Source organism: Silene latifolia, chromosome Y, assembly GCF_048544455.1.
Source record: "Silene latifolia isolate original U9 population chromosome Y, ASM4854445v1, whole genome shotgun sequence".
Lineage (NCBI taxonomy): Eukaryota > Viridiplantae > Streptophyta > Magnoliopsida > Caryophyllales > Caryophyllaceae > Silene > Silene latifolia.
Genome location: NC_133538.1, coordinates 148,882,186 through 148,890,924, shown reverse-complemented (window position 1 = coordinate 148,890,924; position 8,739 = coordinate 148,882,186). Strand labels below are relative to the sequence as shown.

The 8,739-nt window shown below is 38.0% G+C and overlaps 1 long non-coding RNA gene across 2 annotated transcripts; it reads right to left on the bottom strand.

The window, feature by feature from the left end:
* Positions 1-2,153: 2,153 nt before the first annotated feature.
* Positions 2,154-7,467, bottom strand: LOC141634048 (uncharacterized). 2 transcript variants are annotated; one of them, XR_012538787.1, is made up of 4 exons: positions 6,971-7,467; positions 3,624-3,698; positions 2,829-3,124; positions 2,154-2,538 (listed from the first exon to the last, which is right to left on the bottom strand). It is a non-coding gene; the product is annotated as an uncharacterized LOC141634048 (long non-coding RNA). The 2 variants fall into 2 exon arrangements; XR_012538786.1 differs by lacking the exon at positions 2,154-2,538 and having other exon boundaries at positions 2,638-3,124; positions 6,971-7,466.
* Between the last annotated feature and the right edge of the window lie 1,272 nt (positions 7,468-8,739).

The following is an 8,739-nucleotide window of genomic DNA, read 5'->3' as shown; positions in this document are numbered from 1 at the left end:
CCTATGCGATATTGGCTGCATGGCTGCTGGAGTTGCTGATCCCAGCTGGTTCTGTAAATTTTGCTGCGCCCTGACACGTACGCTAGAGAGATTGTCAGGGTGTAAGAAGTTGTCAAAAGGTAGAGTACCTGATACGAGCGTTGGTTCCTAGTGCACTGGTTCTGGATCTGGCGTTAGTGCCCCCAATCCTGTTGAATCACGCCTCTTCCTTGTTGCGGTGTGGTTTCCATATCCAACTGCATTACCCTTGGGTCTGATGCCTTGCGTCCAAGTTGTTGGGGTAGCAGCTTGTTGTCGTAGTTCATCGATCTGTGCTCTAAGAAAGTTGTTATTTTCTTCCATCTGGGACCTCATACTTCTGTTCTCACTTTCCATTGTCCTGATGGTCCTTGCCAGGGTATCTAGTCCACTTATCATAATTCGAGGGGACTCGGTGGTGCCTGATCCTGATGTCTAGGTTGCTCCTGTGCTCCTTTCTCATGTTGTCCAACCATTAGCTTACCTTGTACCTGCATCCTTTGTCTGCGCTTTTCCCGCCTTTGTTGGATTTGCTGCTACCTGCGAACTAGGGCTTTGCTTGATTACTGGTATTGAAGCTGACCCCTACGCAGTTATAGCGTGCGGTGACTGCATCTGCGCCGTGGGTGTTGTTGCGGTGAGCTACGGTTGTGCCCGTGTCGTAGGTGCCCCGTCCGTCCTTCCCGAATTTGCTGCTGAGTGCCCTGACATCTTACTATTCTTCGTATATTGATTAATGGAGACGACCATTATACCCCACGGTGGGCGCCAAATTGTTTTGGTATATTTCTACCAATTAGGGTTAAAGTGGTCTTAATGCCTAATCAATTTTACGGTTTTATGTTAACAATTTATTTAGATATTGTCGTGATTTGTGTATGATATTTGGCTAAAGATAAACAATGAACACAAGAGATTTGGGTGACGCAGAAAACCCGATGTGGGAATCAACCGCGGGGGAGTCGGAATTCCACCAAGATTTGCACTATAATCGAATTGGGAGTACAAGTAGAGAGCAAGGCTAACAATGGCGTCTTTTAGTGTTCTAGAGTTTCTTCTGTGTATTTCTGAATGAATCTTAAGCCTTACGTTGTATTGCTTATATAGGGGAGCTCTTCATCTAGGGTTCTTTGCTTGCTCCTCAAGACTCCGGTCTTTGATGATATTCATGTTATGTTCATATACCTATTATTAGACTCCTCTAATAGTGAACTAATTAACTTGTTAATTATTTGTTCTTTAGATCTAGTGCATGCATAACAAAATGAAAGATTTATAAGAAAAACAATGTTCCTTACATTGTTGGTTGGTTCGAAAATTTGGGTACAAGTAAGGTCACCTTCTTTCACTTGTTCTTGAGATAAATATGATGGATGATCCTCCTAAGACTCCAAGTATAGAAGCCACTCCAATAAATTGCACCCAAGATTAATCCCAAAAAATTCCTACTAATATTAACTAGATATATAGTAGAAATATAACCTTAATAATACTAATGTTCTTATATTACTACCTCTAGTAATAGGATGATGAGTATTAGTATTGTAGAGAGTTTTTATCAATTTTGCATGTGAGGAAAGTTAGAGAGAAGCATAAGCAAAAACAAGCAAAAACTAGTGGAAAAATATAAGCAACAAAATTGCCCATATAAAGAGCCAAAACCGGTTGGCATTAGGCAAAGGGGGAATCTTTCCCTTTTGTTTTTACTTGTTTGTTTATGATGGGTAGAGTGTAGGAGACAAGTGTGTAAGATGTAGCATGAAAAGGGTTGTGTGATATGTCACAATCACACAATAACCAACACCTACAAAAGACAAAAGAGCATCTCTTGTGCTCTTAATATGACTGAAATATTGGCCTTATTTTGGTCCATTTTTGCCTTTTGTCATTTATCTCACAAATGCTTATAAGTCATATGTTTAACAATCTTACAAATTTAATTATTAATGTAATAATTTAACACTTAAATATTACAATTAATAATATAATATACACTCCACTTTTTGAGTAGTATAGTACCATTATATCAACATATAATAGGTCCCATAATTACTAGTTAGTTAAAATTACAACTTCTTGTAACTATAAATAACTAATTACCACTACCACAAAACTTCTATTAAAACCTCAACCAATTTAGTAATATAACACTTAATTACTAAATTTAATCTTATTTAATCACATTACAATAAGACGCAAAATTGCACTCCCATAATTGAGGAATTAATTAATCTGTATCGCATACAATTAATTAAATATTTATTTGGGCCTCATCCTATAGGTGTGACCTAAAGGGATCAACTGACCACCACCGTCCCACGACAGTAATGTCAAACTCTAGTTAGCCAATCATTACCGATTAATGACGGTCAGTCGACTGTATAAAGAATCATCCCTCACATTTCCCAACAATTCAAGGCTCCAATACACGGTACTTGGGCCTGCTGACACTCCAGCCTAGGTCAGACTCCTCATCACTTGTTATCGCACGTGGGCTACGTCGCTTCCAAGCCTGCTCTCCTGAATTCAGCCCATAGTCAGTAATTGGGCCTAAAAATAAGATTAAGCATAATTTAATAATCAAGATTGTAACTTTAATCTAATTTAAAGACTTATAAACATGAATAAACTAATTAAATAAAACCTAGTGATAGAGAGAGAAATATGCCGTCATAGACCTATTATCAATCGTGAATCATTCTCGATGGTAATCGAATCAATTATCAAGAAAAGTAGTAAGCATCATAGTTCAGTGTCCTCTAACACATCTCTATCTTTACAATCTGAAAAATTGAGAAGAATGAAAGGACCTAATGGTGAGGATGGATAGAAATTCAAAAACGTCCATGAAATTACTGGTATTCCCATCATCTCTGATGTGGAAATATTAGTAGAGGATGTGAAGGAGGCAGATGTGGAGGGAGATGCTGATGAGGTCTAGTTTTAGAGGCATGGGAGAAAGATACTTCAAATTATTGATGAGGAGCCTTTGGATCTTCTGCAGTTGACAGATGAGGACGTGCAAGATGAGTTGAATTATTAGCAAAATGTTGTGTTTGGCTTCATTGTAGGTGCTAATCCTCCTTTGCAGATGGTGGAAGGATTCCTGAAAAGAATTTGGAGTAAGTATACCATTGATAAATCTCTTTTTTACCTATTGGAGTCTTTCTAGTTCGTTTTCAAACAGAGGAAATGAAACAAGCAGTGTTGGGAAGTAGGCATTTTTTATTTGATAACAAGCCTATAATTATTAGGCCTTGGTTACCTGATGCTGAACCTAACCAAAGAAGAAGTGAAAAGTGTCCTTGCATGGATTAGATTGCAGAAATCGCCCCTTAAATTATGGGGTAAAAGTTTGCCAAAGATTGCTAATCTAGTAGGGAAATATATTAAGAGTGATGAAGCCACTGAGCAGAAAACAAAGCTTGGATTTGCTAGGGTTATGGTGGAGTTACAGTTGGATCATAAGTTCCCTACCTCAATTAAATTCTTGGATGAACATCAACAAGTTGTGGAAATCATGGTTGAATATGAATAGAAACTTAGTGTATGCACTAAGTGTAATAGCATTTGGCATGAAAAGGATAATTGCAGGAGGGGCAAACCTGTTTGGAATATTCCAGTCAAGAAGGCCTGGAGGCCAGTCCAAAAAGCTCATGAGACTAGTCCAAAACTTCAACCTGCACAGCAAACAACATCAGCTTTAGACAAGGTACTGGAGCAGGAAATCACAGATACAAATGAAACAACTCCTGTGTCTAGTCCCCATATTCAGGCCAGAGGTTTAATGTCCCCTGTCAGGCTCCTAAAGGCTACTAGACAGGGGGTAATAATGACAGCAGAGATCATCCAAGATCTCCGATCTTATAAAGAGGTGATATGTGGTTTAAGCTCTCCTAAAACGGGTATTGACTTGAGTGGTATTGAACCTTTCCATCTTACCCTATGATTAAGTTTGGATTCTGCAATGTTAGGGGTATGAATAAGTAGGGGAAACAAAAGTTTGTAAATAAATTCGTTAATAGAAATAAAGTTGGTTTCTTTGGTCTCTTGGAGACTAAAATCAAACCTCCTAATCAAAATAAAACAGTAGGTAAAGTTTTTAGAGATTGGTGTATATCAACCAATTCTGTTAATCATAAGGGTGGGAGGATATGGGTTTTATGGAAACCTAATCTTGTTGATATTAGTTTTTTGGAATACAATGCCCAATACATCCATTTACTAGTTACATACATTTGTTCTCAATAGCAGTTCTATTGCACTTTTGTCTATGCTTTTAATGAGGTTTCTGAAAGAGAGGATCTTTGGCTAAATCCCCGAAGAATAGATGGACAAGTGGTTGGCTCATGGGCTGTAGCAGGGGATTTTAATTGTGTGACCCAATCTCATGAGAGGTTGGGAGGGAATGTCACCAACTCTGAATCTGAACCCTTTCACTCTTGCCTAGTGGATTGTTATCTGAGTGACATGCCTGCTACATGGGCCTTTTATAATTGGAATAACAAGCAGCCCCTGAGACAAGGGTTTATAGTAGATTAGATAGGATGTTTATTAATCATGCCAAGTCTTATCAATTTTCTGATGCTTTTGCCAATCTCTTACCTGAGGGACATTTTGATCATACACCATGCTTGGTTGGTATGTCAGAGATATCTCAATCCAAAAATAGACCTTTTAAATATTTCAACATGTGGAGCCAAGCCCCTGAGTTCATTGATTATGTTAATAGTGTTTGGGAGCAGGATATTTGGGGTAGTAAGATGTATGGTGTAGCTAGGAAATTGAAACTCCTGAAGCCACAATTAAAGAAGACCAATAAGAGGCTGTTTTCTGATGTGGAGAATAAGGATGATTTGGCTCATACAGAGTTACTTGACATAAAAAGACAGATTATCCTCAATCATGGGAATGGGGACCTTGTGCGGAAAGAACTTCAGGCAAATAAGGATTTTTTGTGGCTACATCAGGCTAGAATGGATTTCCTGAAACAAAAGGCCAAGGATCACTGGATGGCTGAAGGTGATGGTAATTCATCCTATTTTCATGGACTACTCAAAGCCATGAGAAGTCACAATGCCATTCAGCAAATCAAAGATCATAAAGGCCATCTTTTTACTGAAAAACAAGATATTCAACAGGCTTTCCTTGATTACTATCAGATGCTTTTAGGTTCTAAGAATAATACTAATAATGTCAAGATTGTAATTGTTTAAAAAGAGAGGACTTGCTTTGAAGCTCATGCCCTTTTGCTTATGCAGCCTATTACTCAGGCTGAGATAAAGAATGTCATGTTTCATATACCTAATGACAAGTCTCCTGAACCTGATGGATATTCTAGTAAATTTTTTGAAGATTCATTGGATATTGTTGGGGAGGAGGTCAGTGATGCCATTTCTAATTTTTTCCATTCTGGTCAGCTACTTAAGCAGTTAAATGCCACTCTTATTACTTTGATTCCTAAGGTTGTCAATCCTTTCACTGTGCTTGAATTTAGGCCTATTGCTTGCTGTAATGTGCTTTATAAATGCATTTTTAAGATACTATGCAACAGATTGGCTCTTGTACTCCCAGATCTTATTTCACAAACTCAAGGTGGTTTTGTTCATGGTAGGAGTATAATGGAAAATATTTTAATATGCCAAGATATTATCAGGATGTAAGAGAAGGAAGCTGTTTCTCTTAGGTGCTTGATTAATATGGATCTCCAAAAGGCCTATGACACAATTGAATGGGATTTTCTTGAGCAAATGCTAGTTGCTCTCAAGTTTCCAATTAGATTTAGAGATTGGATCATGCAATGTGTCTCTTCTGCCACATACTCAATTAATCTCAATGGCAATATTTTTTGTTTTTTCAAGGGGCGGAGAGGTTTGAGGCAAGGGGATCCACTATCCCCTCTTCTTTTTACTATCTGTATGGAGTATCTCACAAGACTCATCAACTACACTACTGAGACCAGGAAGTTCTACTATCACCCACTTTGCAAACCTATGAAGCTAACTCATTTAATGTTTGCAGATGATTTGTTATTATTTTGCAAGGGAGATGCACCTTCAATGATGCCGATTCTTATAACTTTTGCCACTTTTTCTAGCTCCTCAGGTCTCAAAATGAGCAAGGGAAAGTCAAATGCTTATTTTAATGGGGTTCCTTATGATTTAAAAAATGAGGTCATGTAAATTTCTTGTCTGATTGAAGGAAAGCTCCCCTTTAGATACTTAGGGGTTCCCATCAAAACCACTAGGCTCACTACTAAGGATTGTAAGCCTTTGATTGAAAACATTGTACATAGAGTAAGAACCTTCCGGGATAAGAAGTTATCGTATGCTGGGAGATTAGTTTACGTTAGATCTGTTCTAAAGACTTTCCATAACTATTGGGCTCAAATGTTTATTTTGCCTGCTGGGGTTATTAGCAATATTGAGAGTATTTGCAGGAATTTTCAATGGGATGGTGGGGTTGAATTCATGAGATCCCTACTGGTGGCTTTGGATAAAGCTTGCAGACCTAGAAAAGAAGGACGCCTTGGTCTCAAGCAAGACTCTTTGTGGAACATGGCAGCAGTAGGTAAGTTGGTTTGGTGGATAGCCATTAAAGCTGATATACTTTGGGTCCGCTGGGTCAACCACACGTATCTTATAGGAGCTGATTGGCATACTTATTCTCCTACCAACTATTCCTCTTGGTATTGGAGAAAAGTGTGTCAAGTGAGAGTGAGTTTTCAGGAAGCATAGCAACATCGTATTTAGGAGAATAACCCACATCAAAGGTATACAATAGCAAAGAGATATGAATTTTTGCGGGACAAAGGAAATGAGGTTCCCTGGCATAATATGGTTTGGAATAACTGGAATATTCCAAAGCATAGCTTCCTAGCATGGATCTATCATCATGGTAATACGAATACTAAAGACAAATTGCTTAAGTTTGGAATTTGCGATGATGATACCTGTTATGTGTGTAGAGTTGCACCAGAGAGTGTGGAACATCTGTTCTTTTCCCGCCCGTACAGTAAGGCTACAATCTTGCATGTTGGGGAGTGGATTGGGTTCGATCTTCAATCTCGGGAAGTCCTTAACTTGAGGATAGCGAGATCTCGGACCAAAACTCAATTAGATATATTGAATGCTACCATCAACGCCTATCTCTATCACATATGGAGACAGTGAAATCAAAGTAAGCATGAATTTACCTTAATCCATCCTATCAAGCTTGCTCGAATGATTATTGAGGAGATGAAGCTGCGGATTGGAGGTACGAATTGGAGGACAGCCAGACGATGCGATGTGAACTGGATTGAGAACCTCATCGATGTTGGAGATTAAGAGGAGAGTTTAGTCTGAGAGGCGATGATGACGATGAAGATGTTAAGGAATTTGGAAGGTTGTTGTTTGTGAGTAACGATGGCTAGGTTTAGGATGTTCCAATCTAATTTTGTTAGATCTGGTTTTGTTGTCTTGTTTGCTGTTTTGTTTTGTTAGTTTTTTGGGCCGTCCTTGTTGGGCTCTGGTCTAAAGTTGTATGGTGTGGACGGGTTTTAGTGTTTAGTCGACATATACCCGGTCCCATTTTATGGTGACGTTTTTTGATATTAATATACTTACATTTTATAAAAAAAAAAAACATGAATAAACTACACTAAACATGATAATATTAATAAAGACTAAAACTTTAAACTAATTAAACATTAAAATTATAAGATAACAACAAGACATAATTAAAAACAATAACGGAAGAGAAAAGATGAGAAATTGATACCAAACTTGAATTAAAGAGCAATATAATGATAGATCTTCATACAATACTTAAATCCAAATTAAGAAAAAGGAAGAGAATGGATTTTTTGAGTTTTACGGAGGAACAAAATTAAACACCCTAAACTACTCTACCTACTCCTCTGTCTTTCTCCTGTTTTTCGTCTACTGGCCAGCTACCGAACCAAAATGAAGCCTGCCCACACTACTTTTTCATCACTGGCCGGACTAAATCTTTTCGGTAACTTGTCGTTAGGAGCACCTAGACCAAAACACAATTTATAGCTTCACAAACAACTCTACAATTAGTAAAGAGGCAAGTAAAGGTCGAATCCCAAGGGACGGGAATTGAGATGAGATTTCTATTGCAACTAGCGGTGTCTTAGGGGTGTCACAATTGGGTTAATGTAGAAGGTCACTAAACTAAATAGAAAGGAAAGTAAACAAGCAAGATGAATTAAAAGGGTTGTAAACAATTGATAAAAGACACTAGAGTATCATGGGGTCATAGGGGATTCATGGAAATTGATCATACAAACATGTTCTCAAATTATAAGCAAGCAATTATTGTTGTGATGGATTGAGTTGGGTTATATCTTACAATCCTAGGAAAGTTTGGGTCCGGTCAGAATCGATTAGATTGTACAACACCTACAAGTCGACTTAGTCTTCCCTACTCAACAACATGCATGGTCTAATGAGACTCGAGTTGGTTTATGTCTTACAAGTCTCATTGAAAAGATAAGTGATGGGTAAAAAATGCAAGGATTCATAGGCTCGCATTTCATCAAACATAACATGTGCATGAGTTGAGATCAAAACAAGCAAGCAAATAAACCATGAAAGCATATTAATTTAAGCATGAATCATTCCCCGTGTTGGTTTCCCCTAATTACCCATTAACCCTAGCTAAGGAAATTCTCACTCATTATCATGTTGAACATGCTAGCAAGGTTGTCAATCA